The 26,054-nt window shown below is 51.4% G+C and overlaps 1 non-coding gene across 1 annotated transcript; it reads right to left on the bottom strand.

Moving 5' to 3' along the window:
* Nucleotides 1–2,228: 2,228 nt before the first annotated feature.
* Nucleotides 2,229–2,300, bottom strand: TRNAG-UCC. The gene has a single exon. It is a non-coding gene; the product is annotated as a tRNA-Gly (tRNA).
* Nucleotides 2,301–26,054: the final 23,754 nt, after the last annotated feature.

The raw sequence follows: 26,054 nt of genomic DNA, 5'->3' as shown, positions 1-26,054 counted from the left end.
GTGTTGTTTACCAGCCGTTCAGCGGGCGCCGGACATAAATCATTTAGGCCGGGACCCGCTAATCAGCTTGTGGTGCAGCGAATGGCAGCTTAAAGCGGGGGTTCACCCTATCGACAGGAAAAAAATTTTTTTTTTTTCTTTTACCTTTAAATCAGGCACTGTAGCGCGAGCTACAGTATGCCTGTCCCGAATTTTTTCCCCCCATACTCACCTTGTAGTCGTCCATCGAAGATACCGGGGAATGGGCGTGCCTCTGGAGACGGAGGATGATTGACGGCCGGCTCTGGCGCGTCACGCTTCTCCGGAAATAGCCGAAATAGGCTTGGTCTTCACGACGCGTGCGCATAGCCTGTGCGCACGCGCCGTGAAGAGCCGAGACCTACTCCGGCTGTCTTCGGGGAGAGTGACGTGCCAGGGCCGGCCGTCAATCATCCTCCCTCTCCATAGGCACGCCCATTCCCCGCGGGAGCCGAAATCTACGATGGACGACTACGAGGTGAGTACGGGGTTAAAAAAATCGGGACAGGCATACTGTAGCTCGCGCTACAATGCCTGTCTCGATGGTAACATCATGTGGGTCAGGGTGAAGGTTTCCTGGGTGCGCGGACTCGGAAGGAAGGCGCGACGCACAGGTACGTGATTGTTTCCTGTAGGAGCCGACGGTGAATATGGTGCGGCGGGTCGGCAGGTGGCCTCCATGGCGATCCGCCTTACTTGAGATGACACCTAGGCTCGGGCCTGGCCTGGAGTAAATTGTGAGGAGCGGAGAACTGTCATTTGGCACCCTGAGCCCCCTTGACTGCCACTTTACTGTAGTGCTTGGGGTGGCCACGGGATGGTTGAGGGGTGGCCGCGGGATGGTCGAGCGATGGTTGAGGGGTGGCGGCAACCAACGTAAAAAAAAAACATTGGTATAATAATGGAACCTATAGAAAAAAAAAAGCGTCCACCTCGTCCTGCCAGGGGGGGGGGGGGGGGCTGGGGGGTTCACCAGCAGGGCAATTACCAGTCCTGCCCCTTTAGGCAGTGGTGTAGCGTGTGTTGTCAGCACCCGAGGGAAAAGTCAAGTAATTTGCGCCCCCCCCCTAACTTGTGGACTTTTAGCACTTCCCGAGTCCCTTCAAATCCAATAGTACTGACCCACCTGATACCTATACTGACCACTATACTATACTGTCTACTACACTACACTGACCACTATACTATACTGACTACTATACTATACTGTTCACTACACTGACCACTACACTAACCACTATACTACACTACACTGACCCCTATACTGTCCACTACACTGACCACTATACTATACTGTCCACTACACTACACTGACCCCTATACTATACTGTTCACTACACTGACCACTATACTACACTGACCACTATACTATACTGTTCACTACACTGACCACTATACTGTCCACTACACTACACTGACCACTATACTATACTGTTCACTACACTGACCACTATACTGTCCACTACACTACACTGACCACTATTCTATACTGTCCCCTACACTGACCACTATACTGTCCACTACACTACACTGACCACTATTCTATACTGTCCCCTACACTGACTAATATATTATACTGTCCACTACACTACACTGACGGAGTTAGGTTTTTTCGGGTGGCCGGGGACACAGGAAATGAAATTTAGGAGAACGCAGCCAGTGTGACACACCCTGGCTTGAAATTGTGCCCCCCTAAATATCGCGCCCAGGGCCACGGCACCCCCTGCACCCCCCACGCTACGCCACTGGGGGGGGGGGTATGGGTGTAATATTCCTGCTGGGGGGGGAGTGTGGGTGTAATATTCCTGCTGGGGGGAGTATGGGTGTAATATACCTGCTGGGGGGGGAGTATGGGTGTAATATTCCTGCTGGGGGGGAGTATGGGTGTAATATTCCTGCTGGGGGGGGGGGGGGAGTATGGGTGTAATATTCCTGCTGGGGGGAGTATGGGTGTAATATTCCTGCTGGGGGGGAGTATGGGTGTAATATTCCTGCTGGGGGGGGGGGAGTATTGGTGTAATATTCCTGCTGGGGGGAGTATGGGTGTAATATTCCTGCTGGGTGGAGTATGGGTGTAATATTCCTGCTGGGGGGAGTATGAGTGTAATATGCGACCCCTTTACTTTCAGTATGACCCCAATCGAGGCGTGATTACTCAGCATTTACCTTGTATAGCGCTTTTCTCTCTGAGGACTCCAAGTATTGGAGATGGCGTTGGCCGGGAATTGAACCCGGGTCAGCTGCTTGGAAGGCAGCTATGCTCACCACTGCACCACCAACGCAAAGGTAGCATGTCTTTGTAGTGTGGGAGGAAACCGGAGTACCCGGAGGAAACCCACGCAAGCACAGGGAGAACATGCAAACTCCATGCAGATAGTGTCCTGGTTAGGATTTGAAGGACCCCAGTGCTGCAAGGCTAACCCCTAAGCCTTTGTGCTACCCATATGCGGCCTCTGTTCTCTAAGGCCGCCACCCCGTTGAGCGGGGTAAATCACTTATGTCCACTCAAAACTCCTCCAGAAAAAAATCCAAACTTAACCTAAACTACAATGAAGCTAAATATTCCATTCACCCTTAGGCCTCATTCACACACACGGGGGGTATGAATCCGTACCCCATGGGAGGGTCGTGTTTACCGGAATGGGGATGCACAGGTGTTCCCAGCATCCCGTGTAGGCAGTCCCATTGCTGTCAACTGGGGTGCAGTGGCTGTACCCAATGTGACATCTGTGTGGGTGCCGATGCACGGCCCCGAATGCACTCAGGGTGCGTCCGCACAACTGCACCCACATGGATGTCCTTTTTGGGGTTAACTCAGCCCAATCACAGGGTACAAATTCATACACCCCGTGTGAGTGAGGCCTTGGACGTCTCCATGAAGGACCTCGCTGGCAGGAAGAGTTCTTATTTCCCCAGCAGAGAAAGCCTAAAGAAAGCTGGAAAGACTCCTCCCACCTCTGAAGATAAAAAGAGTTTCGACCTCCCCTCATAGCCGGTCCAACACAGGCCTCAAAAACATACCGGCCTCCAACCTCCCCTTATAGCCGGTCCAACACACGCCTCAAAAACATACCGGCCTCCAACCTCCCCTTATAGCCGGTCCAACACACGCCTCAAAAACATACCGGCCTCCAACCTCCCCTTATAGCAGCAACACGCCTCAAAACGGCCTCCACCCCCTTATAGCCGGTCCAACACACGCCTCAAAAACATACCGGCCTCCAACCTCCCCTTATAGCCGGTCCAACACACGCCTCCAAAACATACTGGCCTCCAACCTCCCCTTATAGCCAGTCCAACACACGCCTCAAAAACATACCGGCCTCCGTCTGTCCATCCGTCTGTCTGTCCCTGTATGTCCTTGTCTGTCTATGTCTGTCTATTTCTATATACCCCCGGCTCTTTTTTTAACTGTGGTGGTGAAATCACCTCCTACAGCACTGGAGTCGCGGCTTTATATATCGTGCGTCCGCTGACACCGATGCTGGGGGTTAATAGTACGTCCGCTGACACCAATGCTGGGGGTTAATAGTGCGTCCGCTGACACCAATGCTGGGGGTTAATAGTGCGTCCCCTGACACCAATGCTGAGAGTTAATAGTACGTCCGCTGACACCAATGCTGGGGGTTAATAGTACGTCCGCTGACACCAATGCTGGGAGTTTATAGTACGTCCGCTGACACCAATGCTGGGAGTTAATAGTACGTCCGCTGACACCGATGCTGGGGGTTAATAGTATGTCGGCTGACACCAATGCTGGGGGTTAATAGTGCGTTCGCTGACACCAATGCTTGGGGTTAATAGTGCGTCCGCTGACACCAATGCTGGGAGTTAATAGTACGTCCGCTGACACTGATGCTGGGGGTTAATAGTGCGTCCGCTGACACCAATGCTGGGAGTTAATAGTGTGTCCGCTGACACCGGTGCTGGGGGTTAATAGTACGTCCGCTGACACCAATGCTGGGAGTTAATAGTACGTCCGCTGACACCGATGCTGGGGGTTAATAGTATGTCGGCTGACACCAATGCTGGGGGTTAATAGTGCGTTCGCTGACACCAATGCTGGGGGTTAATAGTACGTCCGCTGACACCGATGCTGGGGGTTAATAGTGCGTCCGCTGACACCAATGCTGGGAGTTAATAGTGCGTCCGCTGACACCAATGCTGGGGGTTAATAGTGCGTCCGCTGACACCAATGCTTGGGGTTAATAGTGCGTCCGCTGACACCAATGCTTGGGGTTAATAGTGCGTCCGCTGACACCAATGCTGGGGGTTAATAGTGCGTCCGCTGACACCAATGCTGGGAGTTAATAGTACGTCCGCTGACACCGGTGCTGGGAGTTAATAGTACGTCCGCTGACACTGATGCTGGGGGTTAATAGTGCGTCCGCTGACACCAATGCTGGGAGTTAATAGTGTGTCCGCTGACACCGGTGCTGGGGGTTAATAGTGCATCCGCTGACACCAATGCTGGGAGTTAATAGTGTGTCCGCTGACACCGGTGCTGGGGGTTAATAGTGCATCCGTAAATATGATGATCACATGACTCCTATGGTAGGTTCATAGTGATCTCTGATCAGGACATAGATAGGAACGGATCACATGACTCCTATGGTAGGTTCATAGTGATCTCCGATCAGGACATAGATAGGAAGGGATCACATGACTCCTATGGTAGATTCATAGTGATCTCTGATCAGGACATAGATAGGAAGGGATCACATGACTCCTATGGTAGGTTCATAGTGATTAGATATGTGCATTCCCGTTCGTACGAATGTTATTTTCGTACGAAAATGTTCATATTCGTACCCGCAGAATAATGTGTACATACAAAAAAATGTAAGCACCAAAATACGAAAACGACGGGATTACGAATGAGTCGCATAACGAACAACCGCAAATACGAACGAACGATCCGACGAACATACGACAAAACGAAAACAGCAAAAGAACTAATATGACATCTATAACAAAAGACTTGCATTCTTTATTTTGTTTGAATCTTTGTTCTGTTGTATTTTGATTTTCAGTTGTATGTTCATATGACATCTAACAAAAGATTTTCATTCTGTATTTTGTTTAAATCCTTTTTCTGTTTGTATGTTCATATGAAATCTTATAACAAAAGACTTGCATTCTGTATTTTGTTTGAATCCTTGTTCTGTTCGTATTTTGATTTTCAGTCGTATGTTCATCTAACAAAAGATTTTCATTCTGTATTTTGTTTAAATCCTTTTTCTGTTTGTATGTTCATATGACATCTTATAACAAAAGATTTGTATTCTGTATTCCTTCTTTCTGTTCGTAATTTGGTTTCAAAATACAGAATGCAAATCTTTTGTTACAAGATGTAATTTTCGTTTTTTTGAATGGGCAGTGAGTGTAGTTAGTTAGTGAAGCAGCTTCTCTTTTGTGCTGAGTAGTACAGTAAAGCCAAATAAACTTTTCTGTGGATTTTCATCTGAAGGGAGATCAGTTGGCCAGACTTTTGAACCTGGAACCCAAAAATGGTGTTCTGATGGAGTATAAAAACGAACGAACGTTCGGTAAAACGATCGTTTTTATGTTTGTTGTTAAAAAAGTCTGACCAAGTGTATGGGGCTTAACAATAGTTAATATGGATGAGCCGCGTGTTGAAAGTGCCGCGAATCCCGCGATATATTTACGAAAGTACAAAATGAAAAAATGAAAATTCACGAAAATTATTGTCTAACAAGTAACGAACATGAATTAAACAGAATAACGAACCATCCCGCATGTACGAAAATAAAACGGTAACCAAAATACGAAACGATCGGAATACGAAAAAATCGCGTCGTACGAAAAACGAACGGGAACGAACAGGAAAACGGGCGTCTTACGAAAAACGAACGGGAACGAACCTACGGAACGATACGAAACAGAACAAAAAAAAACGAAAAAAAATTCTGTGCACATGTCTAATAGTGATCTCTGATCAGGACATAGATAGGAAGGGATCACATGACTCCTATGGTAGGTTCATAGTGATCTCCGATCAGGACATAGATAGGAAGGGATCACATGACTCCTATGGTAGGTTCATAGTGATCTCCGATCAGGACATAGATAGGAAGGGATCACATGACTCCTATGGTAGGTTCATAGTGATCTCTGATCAGGACATAGATAGGAAGGGATCACATGACTCCTATGGTAGGTTCATAGTGATCTCCGATCAGGACATAGATAGGAAGGGATCACATGACTCCTATGGTAGGTTCATAGTGATCTCCGATCAGGACATAGATAGGAAGGGATCACATGACTCCTATGGTAGGTTCATAGTGATCTCCGATCAGGACATAGATAGGAAGGGATCACATGACTCCTATGGTAGGTTCATAGTGATCTCCGTCCAGGACATAGATAGGAAGGGATCACATGACTCCTATGGTAGGTTCATAGTGATCTCTGATCAGGACATAGACAGGAAGGGATCACAGATCACATGACTCCTATGGTTACAGCATTTTTTCACACCTGAATAAATCTTTTGCACAGTACTATAGAGAGAACATTGTATATACAGATATAATGGGAAAGGGGGAGGGGTGACACTTACCAGGTGAGGCAGCCATCTTGTGAGATTTAGTTGGCCGGGAATCGAACCCGAGTCTTCTGCTTGAAAAGTAGCTGTGCTTACCACTGCACCACCAACCGTAGTGTGGGAGGAAACCGGAGTACCCGGAGGAAACCCACGCAAGCACAGGGAGAATACGCAAACTCCATGCAGATAGTGTCCTGGTCAGGATTTGAACCATGGACCCCAGTGCTGCAAGGCTAACCACTAAGCCTCTGTGTTGCCCATATGAGGCCTCTGTTTTCTGAGGCCCGCCCCCGCTGAGCGGGGTAAATCAGTGATCTCCACTCAAAGCTCTTAGGAGGAGAAGCAGCCATCTTGGGCCCACCGAATGGAGCCATTTAACCTACCAGCATGTCTTTGGGCTGTAGGAGGAAACCCACACAAGCACAGGGAGAACATGCAGACTCCATGCAGATAGTGTCCTGGTCAGGATATGAACCAAGGACTGTGGTGCTGCAAGGCAGAAGTGCTAACCACTAAGCCTCTGTGCTGCCCGATCATAAAGCAGAACTCCACCTATAAAGGGAAGTTGGTGTTTTCCTGGTGTCCTTTGTGTGGAGTGGGAGAAATCCATGTCCTCTGCTCTGTATAGTGTCTCTATGGATAAGTTCTGTCTTATGTAAGAGAACTCGCCATGAGTGTGAGACAGACGGGGACAAGTCACTAGAATGTGGAAGCCAGGCTCTTCATAGATGCTAGAGAGTCTATTCCCAGTATGGTGGATGTCCTGATGGTCCATCATCATTGTCTATGATTGTCCGTGGAGCCGCTACCAGCTCCACCTACCGCGCCCAGGTCTGCTGGCCGGCCTCTGCTGGTTTTATGGGCGTCTGAAGGGTGACCGTTTGAATGGGGCACCAGCGCTAATTCTTTGACGCTCACCTAAAAGGTATTTCCACGTTTGCAGCCATATTGGGACGACACCTACTTTATATCTCTTACATGTTCTCATCACAGAGTAAAACTTCATAAAGATTATAAAGTTTTCTGCTCACCTTTAAGGAAGGAATCGCGTGGGAAAAACCCCAAAAATACATGGCACCCCCAAATCTAATACCAGAACCCCAACCGAGCATGCAGCCTGGCAGGCTAGGAAAGGGGGGGATGAGCGTGCACCCCCCTCCACTGAGCCATACTAGACCACATGCCCCCAACATGGGGGGTGTCCTTGCAAAGGGAGACCCCCCTCCCCCATGACAAGGCACCTCCCCATGTCGAGGGCATGTGACCTGGTATGGGTGCGGAGAAGAGGGCAGTGCATGCTCACCCCCCTCCCCCCCTTTCCTGGCCTACCAGGGTGCATGCTCAGTAAGGGTCTGGATTTTGGGTGGCCATGTTTTTTTTTATTTATTCATAAATTTTTTCCATGGGGTTCCTCCTTTAATGGTGAGCAGCATATTTTATATTCTTCTTAAAGCTTTGCTATGTGAATGGGAACACGTAACAAATATAAAGAAGGTGTAAAAAATGTGGCTGGAAAATTGGAAATACCTTTTAGGTGAGCGCAGTAGATGAATCGTTGATGCAGAGAGCTGTCTTGGTACGGCCTTATCTGGTTCCTGGGAAGACTCTTCGGTTGGTGAAGTGGCAGCCGCCACCAGTGTAGGGTCCTGTGTTGTTACAGTCATATCGGGCCCCTGGGGGGACTGATTAGAAGGCTCTCCAGTTAATAACCTCTTTTGGTACATTCGTACTTTTAGGAACATCCATTCGTCTTATTTTTGCAGGTTTGGCCTCAGTTAGTGATTCAGAAGCTCCAAAAATGAAAATGGAGGGCTGATGGGAAGATCCTCTGGTTACTGGAGTGGCAGCCATACCTGGTCCCTGAGAGGGTTCCTCAGACTCTTTGTTGAGTCTTTTTCTAGGAACAGCCAATTGTCTTATTTGTCCATTTACATTGATAGTTGGTGATTCAGAAGCTCCAAAAACAACAGTGGAGGGCTGATGGGAGGACCCTCCGGTTACTGGAGTGGCAGCCGCCACCAGTGTAGGGACCTGTGTTGGTACAGCCGTACCTGGTCCCTGGGAGGGTTCCTCTGACATTTTGTTGAGTCTTCTTCTAGGAACAGCCAATCGTCTTATTTGTCCATTTACATTGATAGTTGGTGATTCAGAAACTCCAAAACAAACAATGGAGAGCTGATGTGAAGACCCTCCAGTTTCTGGATTTGCTGCCACCACTAGTGTAGGGACCTGTGTTGGTACAGCCGTACCTGGTCCCCGGGAGGGTTTCTTAGACTTTTTGTTGAATCTTCTTCTAGGAACAGCTAATTGTCTTATTTTTGCAGGTTAGTCCTCAGTTAGTGATTCAGAAGCTCCAAAAATGAAAAGGGAGGGCTGATGGGAAGACCCTACGGTTACTGGAGTGGCAGCCGCCACCAGTGTAGGGACCTGTGTTGGTACAGCCGTACCTCGTCCGTGGGAGGGTTCCTCAGACTTTTTGTTGAGTCTTCTTCTAGGAACAGCCAATGGTCTTTGACCAACAACATTGATAGTTGGTGATTCAGAAGCACCAAAAACGAAAAGGGAGCGATGATGGGAAGACCCTTCGGTTACTGGAGTGGCAGCCGCCACCAGTGTAGGGACCTGTGTTGGTACAGCCGTACCTGGTCCCTGGGAGGGTTCCTCAGACATTTTGTTGAGTCTTCTTCTAGGAACAGCCAATCGTCTTGTTTGACCAACTTCATTGATAGTTGGTGATTCAGAAGCGTCGAAAAGGGAGGGCTGATGGGAAGACCCTCCGGTTACTGGAGTGGCAGCCGCCACCAGTGTAGGGACCTGTGTTGGTACAGCCGTACCTGGTCCCTGGGAGGGTTCCTCAGACTTTTTGTTGAGTCTTCTTCTAGGAACAGCCAATGGTCTTTGACCAACAACATTGATAGTCAGTGATTCAGAAGCATCAAAAACGAAAAGGGAGGGCTGATGGGAAGACCCTTCGGTTACTGGAGTGGCAGCCACCCCCAGTGTAGGGACCTGTGTTGGTACAGCCGTACCTGGTCCCTGGGAGGGTTCCTCAGACATTTTGTTGAGTCTTCTTCTAGGAACAGCCAATCGTCTTGTTTGACCAACTTCATGGATAGTTGGTGATTCAGAAGCGTTGAAAAGGGAGGGCTTATGGGAAGACCCTCCGGTTACTGGAGTGGCAGCCGCCACCAGTGTAGGGACCTGTGTTGGTACAGCCGTTCCTGGTCCCTGGGAGGCTTCCTCAGACTTTTTGTTGAGTCTTCTTCTAGGAACAGCCAATGGTCTTTGACCAACAACATTGATAGTTGGTGATTCAGAAGCACCAAAAACGAAAAGGGAGCGATGATGGGAAGACCCTTCGGTTACTGGAGTGGCAGCCGCCACCAGTGTAGGGACCTGTGTTGGTACAGCCGTACCTGGTCCCTGGGAGGGTTCCTCAGACATTTTGTTGAGTCTTCTTCTAGGAACAGCCAATCGTCTTGTTTGACCAACTTCATTGATAGTTGGTGATTCAGAAGCGTTGAAAAGGGAGGGCTGATGGGAAGACCCTCCGGTTACTGGAGTGGCAGCCGCCACCAGTGTAGGGACCTGTGTTGGTACAGCCGTACCTGGTCCCTGGGAGGGTTCCTCAGACTTTTTGTTGAGTCTTCTTCTAGGAACAGCCAATGGTCTTTGACCAACAACATTGATAGTCAGTGATTCAGAAGCATCAAAAACGAAAAGGGAGGGCTGATGGGAAGACCCTTCGGTTACTGGAGTGGCAGCCACCCCCAGTGTAGGGACCTGTGTTGGTACAGCCGTACCTGGTCCCTGGGAGGGTTCCTCAGACATTTTGTTGAGTCTTCTTCTAGGAACAGCCAATCGTCTTGTTTGACCAACTTCATGGATAGTTGGTGATTCAGAAGCGTTGAAAAGGGAGGGCTTATGGGAAGACCCTCCGGTTACTGGAGTGGCAGCCGCCACCAGTGTAGGGACCTGTGTTGGTACAGCCGTTCCTGGTCCCTGGGAGGCTTCCTCAGACTTTTTGTTGAGTCTTCTTCTAGGAACAGCCAATGGTCTTTGACCAACAACATTGATAGTTGGTGATTCAGAAGCACCAAAAACGAAAAGGGAGCAATGATGGGAAGACCCTTCGGTTACTGGAGTGGCAGCCGCCACCAGTGTAGGGACCTGTGTTGGTACAGCCGTACCTGGTCCCTGGGAGGGTTCCTCAGACATTTTGTTGAGTCTTCTTCTAGGAACAGCCAATCGTCTTGTTTGACCAACTTCATTGATAGTTGGTGATTCAGAAGCGTCGAAAAGGGAGGGCTGATGGGAAGACCCTCCGGTTACTGGAGTGGCAGCCGCCACCAGTGTAGGGACCTGTGTTGGTACAGCCGTTCCTGGTCCCTGGGAGGCTTCCTCAGACTTTTTGTTGAGTCTTCTTCTAGGAACAGCCAATGGTCTTTGACCAACAACATTGATAGTTGGTGATTCAGAAGCACCAAAAACGAAAAGGGAGCGATGATGGGAAGACCCTTCGGTTACTGGAGTGGCAGCCGCCACCAGTGTAGGGACCTGTGTTGGTACAGCCGTACCTGGTCCCTGGGAGGGTTCCTCAGACATTTTGTTGAGTCTTCTTCTAGGAACAGCCAATCGTCTTGTTTGACCAACTTCATTGATAGTTGGTGATTCAGAAGCGTTGAAAAGGGAGGGCTTATGGGAAGACCCTCCGGTTACTGGAGTGGCAGCCGCCACCAGTGTAGGGACCTGTGTTGGTACAGCCGTTCCTGGTCCCTGGGAGGCTTCCTCAGACTTTTTGTTGAGTCTTCTTCTAGGAACAGCCAATGGTCTTTGACCAACTACATTGATAGTTGGTGATTCAGAAGCACCAAAAACGAAAAGGGAGCGATGATGGGAAGACCCTTCAGTTACTGGAGTGGCAGCCGCCACCAGTGTAGGGACCTGTGTTGGTACAGCCGTACCTGGTCCCTGGGAGGGTTCCTCAGACATTTTGTTGAGTCTTCTTCTAGGAACAGCCAATCGTCTTGTTTGACCAACTTCATTGATAGTTGGTGATTCAGAAGCGTTGAAAAGGGAGGGCTTATGGGAAGACCCGCCGGTTACTGGAGTGGCAGCCGCCACCAGTGTAGGGACCTGTGTTGGTACAGCCGTTCCTGGTCCCTGGGAGGCTTCCTCAGACTTTTTGTTGAGTCTTCTTCTAGGAACAGCCAATGGTCTTTGACCAACAACATTGATAGTTGGTGATTCAGAAGCACCAAAAACGAAAAGGGAGGGCTGATGGGAAGACCCTCCGGTTACTGGAGTGGCAGCCACCACTAGTGTAGGGACCTGTGTTGGTACAGCCGTACCTGGTCCCTGGGAGGGTTCCTCAGACATTTTGTTGAGTCTTCTTCTAGGAACAGCCAATCGTCTTGTTTGACCAACTTCATTGATAGTTGGTGATTCAGAAGCGTTGAAAAGGGAGGGCTTATGGGAAGACCCGCCGGTTACTGGAGTGGCAGCCGCCACCAGTGTAGGGACCTGTGTTGGTACAGCCGTTCCTGGTCCCTGGGAGGCTTCCTCAGACTTTTTGTTGAGTCTTCTTCTAGGAACAGCCAATGGTCTTTGACCAACAACATTGATAGTTGGTGATTCAGAAGCACCAAAAACGAAAAGGGAGGGCTGATGGGAAGACCCTCCGGTTACTGGAGTGGCAGCCACCACTAGTGTAGGGACCTGTATTGGTACATCCGTACCTTGGTTCCTTGGAGTCTCTGTGTGAACGTCACATTCTGGCAAAGTCTCCATGTAAACGCCATATGCTTGTGGCATCTCCCTGTGAACGTCACATGTTGTTGATGCCTCTGCGTGAACTTCACATGCTGTTGATGTGTCTGTGTGAACGTCACATGCTGTTGATGTCTCCGTGTGAACATCACATGCTGGTGGAGTCTCCGTGTGAATGTCACATGCTGGTGGAGTCTCCGTGTGAACGTCACATGCTGGTGGAGTCTCCGTGTGAACGTCACATACTGGTAGAGTCTCCGTATGAACGTCACATGCTGGTGGAGTCTCAATGTAGCTTTCATATTCTGTTTCGCTCACTGGGGCAGTCCTGCCTTGTGAGCTGTCTGTGCAGTAAATACTGCGTACATCTGCAATAAAAATAAGAATCGGATTTAGCACCTTCACTTCACTTCATCTACATTTTATATATTTTTTATACAACATCAAATTATAGAGAGAAAAGTTCCAAATCCCAGTGTCAGGGGCAATAAATAAACCCCGACATGACAGGGACACAGGGATGACTAATGTTGGCATTCATATAAAAATGTTGGTTGCCTGGCCTTCATGCCGACCCATTAAAATGAATGGAGTCAGAAAGGGAACTGATTCTTCACTTCCGGGTGCGGGGGAGTAATCTGCAGGGCTTCTGTTTCTGATTATTAAACACTCGGCCTCTTTTATTGTTACCATTTTATTTTATGTTGGCTACAATGTCCATGTTGGCAATTCCTGGCTGGCACTGGTTGGCACTGAGGGGATCAGCCCAGCCTGTAATGAGGGGAATGCAAAGCTTGTTCCAAAAAAAATGTCAGTTAGGAGCCGACAGGAGGTGGGGGGGTTCTCTGTATAAAGGGGAGGGGGGCTCCCTGTATAAATAGGAGGGGTGGCTCCCTGTATGGAGGGGGGCTCTCTGTATAAAGGGGAGGGGGGCTCTCTGTATAAAGGGGGGGGCTCTGTATAAAGGGGAGGGGGGCTCTCTGTGTAAAGGGGAGGGGGGGCTCTCTGTATAAAGGGGAGGGGGGCTCTCTGTATAAAGGGGAGGGGGCGCTCTGTATAAAGGGAAGGGGGAGGAGGCTCTGTATAAAGGAGAGGGGGCTCTCTGTATAAAGGGGAGGGGGGCTCTCTGTATAAAGGGGAGGGGGCTCTCTGTATAAAGGGGAGGGGGCTCTCTGTATAAAGGGGAGGGGGGCTCTCTGTATAAAGGGGAGGGGGGCTCTCTGTATAAAGGGGAGGGGGAGGAGGCTCTGTATAAAGGAGAGGGGGCTCTCTGTATAAAGGGGAGGGGTGCTCTGTATAAAGGGGAGGGGAGGGGGCTCTCTGTATAAAGGGGAGGGGGCTCTCTGTATAAAGGGGAGGGGGCTCTCTGTATACAGCGCCAAGAATTACTGTTTGCTTTTCTTGGTTTAAAAATCTGCAGATTTTTTTTTACAGGACAAAAACCATCAATGTCCATGGAAATCCCTATACATGTGTACATATGGGGGGGGGGTGTTTTATGAGTCCTGGCCCCCCGGAGTTAGTATGTGGCTCCATCATACGCTGCTATCTGCAGCTCTCCCTGTGTCTCCTCCCCCTCCCTGTACATGTTTCCTCCCTGTCTCCTCCCCCTCCCTGTACATGTCTCCTCCCCCTCTGTCACCTCTCACTCTCCCTGATCTGTATATCTCCTCCTCTGTCACATAATAATCTCCATCCCAGTGCCTGTGCTTTATAAACAACAATCAGACATTTCTCCTTGTATTACAATGTATCCATCTTGGTCTCTGTTTAATCTCCAACTGTCATAATGCTGCCCATGTGATCCGTAATGACAGTTGGGTTGAGAGCACAACCAGTGTGACAGTTGGCTCTCCCAGCATGTCGGGAATAGAAATGATTTTTGTTCAATCAATGGATTTCCTTCCTCTTTATTCCGCTAGAAACCGTTTCTTTATATATAACCCACAGACACTGGGAGGAGCTTTGTATGTGACAGAGGGGAGGGTATAAAGATCACATAGAGGCTTAACTCCTCCCTCTCCCTGTACATGTCTCCTCCTCCCTGTACATGTCTCCCCTCCTCCTCCCTGTACATGACTCCTCCCCCTCCATGTACATGACCCCTCCCCCTCCCTGTACATGTCTCCTCCCCCTCCTCCTCCCTGTACATGACTCCTCCCCCTCCCTGTACATGTCTCCTCCTCATCCCTGTACATGACTCCTCCCCCTCCCTGTACATGACTCCTCCCCCTCCCTGTACATGTCTCCTCCCCCTCCTCCTCCCTGTACAGTACATTTTGTATCGATCACTATCCATAGTACTTACCAATCTCGGTGTCGGTATCCCGGTGATGTCTTTTGGCTTTACAGCCGAGACCGAGACATCCAACGACGGCTCTGATACAGCCGCGTACAAGCGCCCGGCTCCTCTTCATTTTGGAGGGCTTTTTGGTTGGGGTATCTGCAGGCTGGACACTGATACCTCCTCTTTCCACAGCCGCCCTTCCTTCGCTGGGCTTCTCTTTGGTGTTTTTCAGAGAAAAAATCTTTTTACATTTAAGTTGCCTCATTATTAAGAATAAAGAAACGCGCTTTAAATGTATAAGAACTAGAAATCGCAATGAAATCGAATCGAATGAAATCGAATCAAATCGCAAGAAAAATCTCAGGAGAGATTAGAAACACGTCTTCACTGGTCAGTGATCAGTCGTCTTCTGCCGCCTCCCCTCCGCACCGCCTTATATTCGCTCAGACGATGACATCAATGGTAACCATGGCAACAGACGCACTGTCTGCACCACATTATATGACATCACAGCATAGAGTCATGTGACCTCCTTCTTTTTTTTTTTTTTTTTTTAATCTCATGACGAGTCAGCAAAAAAAATAACTGACGTTTTTTCTTAAAGGGGCCACGGTCCTTATTTGTGAGCTTTGTGAATTCAGGCTGTAGGATCAGTATACGGATCAAATCGGGACGCGGCTCCTTTAAGAAGATGTTCTTGTGGATGAGATTTAACCCTTTCAGTTCCATGGCTGAAATAAAGATCTCTATTCTTATGATAACATTGCGAATCCTCCCGCCACATCAAATCTTTTCATTTCTTTTATTTTATCGTTAGTACATTTTTCATTTTTAACCCTTTAACTGCCAAGTCAGATGTTTTTCCTTTCATTTATGAACCCTTTCTTTGCCAAACCACTCCCCCCTCCCCCTCCTTTTGTTTTTAACCCTTTCACTGCCAAACAATGGCCTAGATTCAGGTACATTTGCGCCCTCTTACGGAGGCGCAGCGTACCGTTTTTACGCTACGCCTCCGTAAATTACCTGCGCTACGCTTCATTCACGAAGCAGTAGCTCCGTAATTTGCGCGGGCGCTCCGTAAAAATAGCCGGCGTAAGCGCGCGTAATTTAAATGATCACGTAGGGGGCGTGGATCATTTAAATTAGGCGCGTTCCCGCGCCGAACGTAGTGCGCATGCTCCGTCGGGAAACTTTCCCGACGTGCATTGCGGCAAATGACGTCGCATGGACGTCATTTGCTTTAACGTGAACGTAAATGGCGTCCATTCACGATTCATTTACGCAAACGACGTAATTTTCAAACATCGCAACGCGGGAACGACGGGTATACTGAGCATTGGCTGCCCCTGCTAATAGCAGGAACAGCCTTACGCGGAAACCGACGAACGCAAACGACGTAAAATGCGTACGCCGGGCGCGCGTATGGTTGTGAATCGGCGTGAGTATGCAATTTGCTGACCACTACGGGAACGCCACCTAGCGGCCATCGTAAGAATGCAGCCTAAGATACGACGGCATAAGAGCCTTATGCCAGTCATATCTTAGGCTGCAGTCGGCGTAACGAGCTTTCTGAATACAGAAAGTTGTTACGCCGGCGCAAATAAGCAATTGCGCTGCGTATCTATGGATACGCAGACGCAAATGCTTACTGAATCTACCCCAATATTTTTTCATTTTTAACCCTGTCTTTGCAAAACAAATGTTTTTTTTAAAAAGTTTATTTTTTTTAACCCTTTCAGCGCCAAACCAAATTATTTTATTTTTTCACCCTCCCCCTTTTTAACGCTTTCACTGTCAAATTTCTCGCCTATATTCGCCCCCCCTATTTCTCGCCTGTATGTTAAAGGAAATCCCGTTTATTGTTAGTGTTGGATGGAGTGGAGAGGGATTAGAGCCCCTGTCAGATTTTTATTGCTGTCTCCGCCCCCTTTAGGGAGATTCAATCTCTTTATTTATCATTACAAACAAAAGTGAAGGAAATTCCCAGATTTTGTGTTGTCACCGGAACAGGAATTAGAGGGGAAATCTTCCAATGGGGACACTAGTTCTGGTGTCACTTTGGGGGGATTTCTCTCACTTCCTGTTTTGTCTATGGGGCAGGAAGTGACGGAAAATCCCTCCAATGGGGACACAGTTGGCAAATAAAACCTGACAGGGGCTATAGTCCTCCCTTACTCTATTGTAAATGAAAAGAAATGTTTGTCTTTGGTTCTCTTTTATCTGGTATGCGGGGGATGGGGGGGACTCGGTATAAAAGAGGGTGCAGCGCATTACACATGGGGCTATGGGGGGGGGGGAGGGGTGAGCGCTCAGTCACTGGGGGAGATTTTTGCTGATTTCTGCTCTCCCAGCATTCCATAGTTTGTGAAATAATGAAGGTCCCAGTCACACCTCTGGCATACACCTGGATGGCAAACACCCAACACGCATAGCGCCCCTATGAGTGACGAGCGTGACAAAGTAGCTCATGACGCGTTTGTTTTATTTCCCACACATTTTGTGACATTTCTTGTATTGGGGGGTCTCACGTTTTGGGGGGACATTTACAATAAATGCCACTAAAAGCGTGAGGCGAATAGGAGTAACCTTGGGAGCGGAGCGGCCAAAGCGCCTGCAAAGTGACTGGCCTCAGTAAGTGACTGGCCTCAGTAAGTGACTAGCCTCAGTAAGTGACTAGCCTCAGTAAGTGACTGGCCTCGGTAAGTGACTGGCCTCGGTAAGTGACTGGCCTCAGTAAGTGACTGGCCTCAGTAAGTGACTGGCCTCAGTAAGTGACTGTCCTCGGTAAGTGACTGACCTCGGTAAGTGACTGGCCTCGGTAAGTGACTGGCCTCAGTAAGTGACTGGCCTCGGTAAGTGACTGGCCTCAGTAAGTGACTAGCCTCAGTAAGTGACTGGCCTCGGTAAGTGACTGGCCTCGGTAAGTGACTGGCCTCGGTAAGTGACTGGCCTCAGTAAGTGACTGGCCTCAGTAAGTGACTAGCCTCAGTAAGTGACTGGCCTCGGTAAGTGACTGGCCTCGGTAAGTGACTGGCCTCGGTAAGTGACTGGCCTCGGTAAGTGACTGGCCTCAGCAAGTGACTGGCCTCGGCAAGTGACTGGCCTCAGTAAGTGACTGTCCTCAGTAAGTGACTGGCCTCGGTAAGTGACTGGCCTCGGTAAGTGACTGGCCTCGGTAAGTGACTGGCCTCGGTAAGTGACTGGCCTCGGTAAGTGACTGGCCTCGGTAAGTGACTGGCCTCGGTAAGTGACTGGCCTCGGTAAGTGACTGTCCTCGGTAAGTGACTGGCCTCGGTAAGTGACTGGCCTCGGTAAGTGACTGGCCTCGGTAAGTGACTGGCCTCGGTAAGTGACTGGCCTCGGTAAGTGACTGGCCTCAGTAAGTGACTGGCCTCAGTAAGTGACTGGCCTCGGTAAGTGACTGGCCTCGGTAAGTGACTGGCCTCGGTAAGTGACTGGCCTCGGTAAGTGACTGGCCTCAGTAAGTGACTGGCCTCAGTAAGTGACTGGCCTCGGTAAGTGACTGGCCTCGGTAAGTGACTGGCCTCGGTAAGTGACTGGCCTCGGTAAGTGACTGGCCTCGGTAAGTGACTGGCCTCGGCAAGTGACTGGCCTCAGTAAGTGACTGTCCTCAGTAAGTGACTGGCCTCGGTAAGTGACTGGCCTCGGTAAGTGACTGGCCTCGGTAAGTGACTGGCCTCAGTAAGTGACTGTCCTCGGTAAGTGACTGTCCTCGGTAAGTGACTGTCCTCGGTAAGTGACTGACCTCGGTAAGTGACTGTCCTCGGTAAGTGACTGACCTCGGTAAGTGACTGGCCTCGGTAAGTGACTGGCCTCAGTAAGTGACTGTCCTCAGTAAGTGACTGGCCTCAGTAAGTGACTGGCCTCAGTAAGTGACTGTCCTCGGTAAGTGACTGTCCTCGGTAAGTGACTGGCCTCGGTAAGTGACTGGCCTCGGTAAGTGACTGGCCTCGGTAAGTGACTGGCCTCGGTAAGTGACTGGCCTCGGTAAGTGACTGGCCTCAGTAAGTGACTGTCCTCAGTAAGTGACTGGCCTCAGTAAGTGACTGGCCTCGGTAAGTGACTGTCCTCGGTAAGTGACTGACCTCGGTAAGTGACTGTCCTCGGTAAGTGACTGGCCTCGGTAAGTGACTGGCCTCGGTAAGTGACTGGCCTCGGTAAGTGACTGGCCTCGGTAAGTGACTGGCCTCGGTAAGTGACTGGCCTCGGTAAGTGACTGGCCTCGGTAAGTGACTGGCCTCGGTAAGTGACTGGCCTCGGTAAGTGACTGGCCCCGGTAAGTGACTGGCCTCGGTAAGTGACTGACCTCGGTAAGTGACTGACCTCGGTAAGTGACTGGCCTCGGTAAGTGACTGGCCTCGGTAAGTGACTGTCCTCGGTAAGTGACTGTCCTCGGTAAGTGACTGGCCTCGGTAAGTGACTGGCCTCGGTAAGTGACTGTCCTCGGTAAGTGACTGACCTCGGTAAGTGACTGTCCTCGGTAAGTGACTGGCCTCGGTAAGTGACTGGCCTCGGTAAGTGACTGGCCTCGGTAAGTGACTGGCCTCGGTAAGTGACTGGCCTCGGTAAGTGACTGGCCTCGGTAAGTGACTGGCCTCGGTAAGTGACTGGCCCCGGTAAGTGACTGGCCTCGGTAAGTGACTGACCTCGGTAAGTGACTGACCTCGGTAAGTGACTGGCCTCGGTAAGTGACTGTCCTCGGTAAGTGACTCTCCTCGGTAAGTGACTGGCCTCGGTAAGTGACTGTCCTCGGTAAGTGACTGTCCTCGGTAAGTGACTGGCCTCGGTAAGTGACTGTCCTCGGTAAGTGACTGTCCTCGGTAAGTGACTGTCCTCGGTAAGTGACTGTCCTCGGTAAGTGACTGGCCTCGGTAAGTGACTGTCCTCGGTAAGTGACTGGCCTCGGTAAGTGACTGTCCTCGGTAAGTGACTGTCCTCGGTAAGTGACTGGCCTCGGTAAGTGACTGTCCTCGGTAAGTGAATGACCTCGGTAAGTGACTGGCCCCAGTAAATGAATGGCCTCGGTAAGTGACTGGCCTCGGTAAGTGACTGGCCTCGGTAAGTGACTGGCCTCGGTAAGTGACTGTCCTCGGTAAGTGACTGTCCTCGGTAAGTGACTGGCCTCGGTAAGTGACTGGCCTCGGTAAGTGACTGGCCTCGGTAAGTGACTGTCCTCGGTAAGTGACTGTCCTCGGTAAGTGACTGTCCTCGGTAAGTGACTGTCCTCGGTAAGTGACTGGCCTCGGTAAGTGACTGGCCTCGGTAAGTGACTGGCCTCGGTAAGTGACTGTCCTCGGTAAGTGACTGGCCTCGGTAAGTGACTGGCCTCGGTAAGTGACTGGCCTCGGTAAGTGACTGTCCTCGGTAAGTGAATGACCCCGGTAAGTGACTGGCCTCGGTAAGTGAATGACCTCGGTAAGTGACTGGCCCCGGTAAGTGACTGGCCTCGGTAAGTGACTGGCCTCGGTAAGTGACTGTCCTCAGTAAGTGACTGGCCTCGGTAAGTGGCTGGCCTCGGTAAGTGACTGGCCTCAGTAAGTGACTGGCCTCAGTAAGTGACTGGCCTCGGTAAGTGACTGGCCTCAGTAAGTGACTGGCCTCAGTAAGTGACTGGCCTCGGTAAGTGGCTGGCCTCGGTAAGTGACTGTCCTCGGTAAGTGACTGTCCTCGGTAAGTGACTGGCCTCGGTAAGTGACTGGCCTCGGTAAGTGACTGGCCTCGGTAAGTGACTGGCCTCGGTAAGTGACTGGCCTCAGTAAGTGACAGTCCTCGGTAAGTGACTGGCCTCAGTAAGTGACTGGCCTCGGTAAGTGACTGGCCTCGGTAAGTGACTGGCCTCAGTAAGTGACAGTCCTCGGTAAGTGACTGGCCTCAGTAAGTGACTGGCCTCGGTAAGTGACTGGCCCCGGTAAGTGACTGGCCTCGGTAAGTGACTGGCCTCGGTAAGTGACTGTCCTCGGTAAGTGACTGTCCTCGGTAAGTGACTGTCCTCGGTAAGTGACTGGCCTCGGTAAGTGACTGGCCTCGGTAAGTGACTGGCCCCGGTAAGTGACTGGCCTCGGTAAGTGACTGGCCTCGGTAAGTGACTGGCCTCGGTAAGTGACTGGCCTCGGTAAGTGACTGGCCCCGGTAAGTGACTGGCCTCGGTAAGTGACTGACCTCGGTAAGTGACTGGCCTCGGTAAGTGACTGGCCTCGGTAAGTGACTGGCCCCGGTAAGTGACTGGCCCCGGTAAGTAACTGGCCTCGGTAAGTGACTGGCCTCGGTAAGTGACTGGCCTCGGTAAGTGACTGGCCTCGGTAAGTGACTGACCTCGGTAAGTGACTGTCCTCGGTAAGTGACTGTCCTCGGTAAGTGACTGACCTCGGTAAGTGACTGGCCCCGGTAAGTGACTGGCCTCGGTAAGTGACTGGCCTCGGTAAGTGACTGGCCCCGGTAAGTGACTGGCCTCGGTAAGTGACTAGCCTCGGTAAGTGACTGTCCTCGGTAAGTGACTGACCTCGGTAAGTGACTGGCCTCGGTAAGTGACTGGCCTCGGTAAGTGACTGGCCTCGGTAAGTGACTGTCCTCGGTAAGTGACTGTCCTCGGTAAGTGACTGACCTCGGTAAGTGACTGGCCTCGGTAAGTGACTGGCCTCGGTAAGTGACTGACCTCGGTAAGTGACTGGCCTCGGTAAGTGACTGACCTCGGTAAGTGACTGGCCTCGGTAAGTGACTGGCCTCGGTAAGTGACTGTCCTCGGTAAGTGACTGGCCTCGGTAAGTGACTGGCCTCGGTAAGTGACTGTCCTCGGTAAGTGACTGGCCTCGGTAAGTGACTGTCCTCGGTAAGTGACTGGCCCCGGTAAGTGACTGTCCTCGGTAAGTGACTGGCCTCGGTAAGTGACTGTCCTCGGTAAGTGACTGTCCTCGGTAAGTGACTGGCCCCGGTAAGTGACTGGCCCCGGTAAGTGACTGGCCTCGGTAAGTGACTGTCCTCGGTAAGTGACTGGCCCCGGTAAGTGACTGGCCCCGGTAAGTGACTGGCCTCGGTAAGTGACTGGCCCCGGTAAGTGACTGGCCTCGGTAAGTGACTGGCCTCGGTAAGTGACTGGCCTCGGTAAGTGACTGGCCCCGGTAAGTGACTGGCCTCGGTAAGTGACTGGCCTCGGTAAGTGACTGGCCTCGGTAAGTGACTGGCCCCAGTAAGTGGCTGGCCTCAGTTGATACACAGAGATGAAACAAATCCCCTCCACATAAGTTGTACCTGTTTATCTCCGGTCTTCTCTTCTCTGTTCAAAAAGGACAGAGTTTATAAATCTAATCTGAGCTTCCAGAAAGCAGGGGGCGGAGAGGTGAAGTTACACTTGCAGAGCTCATTGACAGCTGATTGGAGGGAAGGTAGCCCCCTCCCCTGCCACCTTTTATCTCTTGGTGTCAGGAAAACTTGTCAGAAGTGATTCATGCAGACAGCAGAGGAAGGAGGCAGCAGACAGGTATGAGGGATGTGCTTTGTTCATATTTAATGTCTGAGGGTGTCAGTGCTGGGATTGGTGCAGGGTGTCAGTGCTGGGATTGGTGCAGGGTGTCAGTGCTGGGATTGGTGCAGGGTGTCAGTGCTGGGATTGGTGCAGGGTGTCAGTGCTGGGATTGGTGCAGGGTGTCAGTGCTGGGATTGGTGCAGGGTGTCAGTCTCTGTGCAGGGTGTCAGTGCTGGGATTGGTGTCAGTGCAGGGACCGTTGTTGGTGCTGAGATTGGTGTAGGAGTTGATATTGGTGGCTGTGCAGGGATCAGTGTTGGTGCAGGGATTGGTGTCGGTGGTGGGATTATCAGTGCTGGGATTGGTGTTGGTGCTGGGATTATCAGTGCTGGGATCGGTGTCGGTGCTGGAATTGGTGTCGGTACTGGGATTATCAATGCAGGGATCGGTGTCGGTGGGATCGGTGTCAGTGCTGGGATTGATGTTGGTACTGGAATTATCAGTGCAGGGATCGGTGTCGGTGGTGGGATAGGTGTCGGTACTTTGATTATCGGTACTGGGATTATCAGTGCTAGGATTGGTGTCGGTGGTGGGATTATCAGTGCTGGGATTGGTGTCAGTACTGGGATTATCAGTGCTGGGATTGGTGTCGGTACTTTGATTATCAGTGCTGGGATTGGTGTCGGTGGTGGGATTATCAGTGCTGGGATTGGTGTCAGTACTGGGATTATCAGTGCTGGGATTGGTGTCGGTACTTTGATTATCAGTGCTGGGATTGGTGTCGGTGGTGGGATTATCAGTGCTGGGATTGGTGTCAGTACTGGGATTATCAGTGCTGGGATTGGTGTCGGTACAGGGTTTATCAGTGCTGGGATTGGTGTCAGTACTGGGATTATCAGTGCTGGGATTGGTGTCGGTACAGGGTTTATCAGTGCTGGGATTGGTGTCGGTACTTTGATTATCAGTGCTGGGATTGGTGTCAGTACTGGGATTATCAGTGCTGGGATTGGTGTCAGTACTGGGATTATCAGTGCTGGGATTGGTGTCAGTACTGGGATTATCAGTGCTGGGATTGGTGTCGGTACTGGGATTATCAGTGCTGGGATTGGTGTCGGTACTTTGATTATCAGTGCTGGGATTGGTGTCGGTGGTGGGATTATCAGTGCTGGGATTGGTGTCGGTACAGGGTTTATCAGTGCTGGGATTGGTGTCGGTACTTTGATTATCAGTGCTGGGATTGGTGTCGGTGGTGGGATTATCAGTGCTGGGATTGGTGTCAGTACTGGGATTATCAGTGCTGGGATTGGTGTCAGTACTGGGATTATCAGTGCTGGGATTGGCGTCGGTGGTGGGATTATCAGTGCTGGGATTGGTGTTGGTGGTGGGATTATTAGTGTTGGGATTGGCGTCGGTGGTGGGATAGGTGTCGGTGGTGGGATTATCAGTGCTGGGATTGGTGTCGGTACTGGGATTATCAGTGCTGAGATTGGTGTCGGTACTGGGATTATCAGTGCTGGGATTGGTGTTGGTGCTGGGATTATCAGTGCTGGGATCGGTGTCGGTACAGGGTTTATCAGTGCTGGGATTGGTGTCGGTACTGGGATTATCAGTGCTGGGATCGGTGTCGGTACAGGGTTCGTTGTCGGCGCAGGGATCGTTGTCGTTACTGGGATTATCAGTGCAGGGATCGGTGTCAGTACTGGGATCGGTGTCGTTACTGAGAGTATCAATGCAGGGATCGGTGTGGGTGGGATCGGTGTCAGTACTGGGATTAGTGTCGTTACTGGGAGTATCAATGCAGGGATCGGTGTCGGTACTGGGATTATCAGTGCAGGGATCGGTGTCGGTGGGATCGTTGTCGGTGCTGGTATCGTTGTCGGTGGGATCGGTGTCGGTGCTGGTATCGTTGTCGGTGGGATCGTTGTCGGTGGTATCGTTGTCGGTGGGATCGTTGTCGGTGCTGGGATCGGTGTCGGTGGTATCGTTGTCGGTGCTGGGATCGTTGTCGGTGCTGGGATCGGTGTCGGTGCTGTTGTCGGTGCTGGGATCGGTGTCGGTGGGATCGTTGTCGGTGCTGGTATCGTTGTCGGTGGGATCGTTGTCGGTGGGATCGTTGTCGGTGCTGGGATCGTTGTCGGTGCTGGGATCGTTGTCGGTGCTGGGATCGGTGTCGGTGGGATCGTTGTCGGTGCTGGGATCGGTGTCGGTGGGATCGTTGTCGGTGCTGGTATCGTTGTCGGTGCTGGTATCGTTGTCGGTGCTGGTATCGTTGTCGGTGGGATCGTTGTCGGTGCTGGGATCGTTGTCGGTGCTGGGATCGTTGTCGGTGCTGGGATCGGTGTCGGTGGGATCGTTGTCAGTGCTGGGATCGGTGTCGGTGGGATCGTTGTCGGTGCTGGTATCGTTGTCGGTGGGATCGTTGTCGGTGCTGGGATCGTTGTCGGTGCTGGGATCGTTGTCGGTGCTGGTGTCGGTGGGATCGTTGTCGGTGCTGGGATCGGTGTCGGTGGGATCGTTGTCGGTGCTGGGATCGTTGTCGGTGCTGGGATCGGTGTCGGTGGGATCGTTGTCGGTGCTGGGATCGGTGTCGGTGGGATCGTTGTCGGTGCTGGTATCGTTGTCGGTGGGATCGTTGTCGGTGCTGGGATCGTTGTCGGTGCTGGGATCGGTGTCGGTGGGATCGTTGTCGGTGCTGGGATCGGTGTCGGTGGGATCGTTGTCGGTGCTGGGATCGTTGTCGGTGCTGGGATCGGTGTCGGTGGGATCGTTGTCGGTGCTGGGATCGGTGTCGGTGGGATCGGTGTCGGTGCTGGGATCGGTGTCGGTGGGATCGTTGTCGGTGCTGGGATCGTTGTCGGTGCTGGGATCGTTGTCGGTGGGATCGTTGTCGGTGGGATCGTTGTCGGTGCTGGGATCGTTGTCGGTGCTGGGAAAGGTGTCGGTGCTGGGATCGGTGTCGGTGGTGGGATCGGTGTCGGTGGGATCGGTGTCGGTACTAGGATTATCAGTGCAGGGATTGGTGTCGGTGGGATCGTTGTCGGTGGGATCGTTGTCGGTGGTGTGGAGGGTTCATGCCGTGCAATATCAGCGATGTGGGGGGTAAATTGTCGGTGGTGTGAGCGGGGCTGACCCCATAATGCAGTGGTGATCGGTGTCGGTGGGATCGTTGTCGGTGCTGGGATCGGTGTCGGTGGGATCGTTGTCGGTGCTGGGATCGGTGTCGGTGGGATCGTTGTCGGTGCTGGGATCGGTGTCGGTGGGATCGGTGTCGGTGCTGGGATCGGTGTCGGTGCTGGGATCGGTGTCGGTGGGATCGGTGTCGGTACTAGGATTATCAGTGCAGGGATTGGTGTCGGTGCTGGGATCGGTGTCGGTGGGATCGTTGTCGGTGCTGGGATCGTTGTCGGTGCTGGGATCGGTGTCGGTGCTGGGATCGGTGTCGGTGGGATCGGTGTCGGTACTAGGATTATCAGTGCAGGGATTGGTGTCGGTGGGATCGTTGTCGGTGGGATCGTTGTCGGTGGTGTGGAGGGTTCATGCCGTGCAATATCAGCGATGTGGGGGGTAAATTGTCGGTGGTGTGAGCGGGGCTGACCCCATAATGCAGTGGTGATCGGTGTCGGTGGGATCGTTGTCGGTGCTGGGATCGGTGTCGGTGGGATCGTTGTCGGTGCTGGGATCGGTGTCGGTGGGATCGTTGTCGGTGCTGGGATCGGTGTCGGTGGGATCGTTGTCGGTGCTGGGATCGGTGTCGGTGCTGGGATCGGTGTCGGTGGGATCGGTGTCGGTACTAGGATTATCAGTGCAGGGATTGGTGTCGGTGCTGGGATCGGTGTCGGTGGGATCGTTGTCGGTGCTGGGATCGTTGTCGGTGCTGGGATCGGTGTCGGTGCTGGGATCGGTGTCGGTGGGATCGGTGTCGGTACTAG

This window comes from Rana temporaria, chromosome 12, assembly GCF_905171775.1.
Source record: "Rana temporaria chromosome 12, aRanTem1.1, whole genome shotgun sequence".
NCBI lineage: Eukaryota > Metazoa > Chordata > Amphibia > Anura > Ranidae > Rana > Rana temporaria.
Note: the sequence above shows the minus strand (reverse complement) of the source record. Positions and strands in the feature narration are given on the sequence as shown.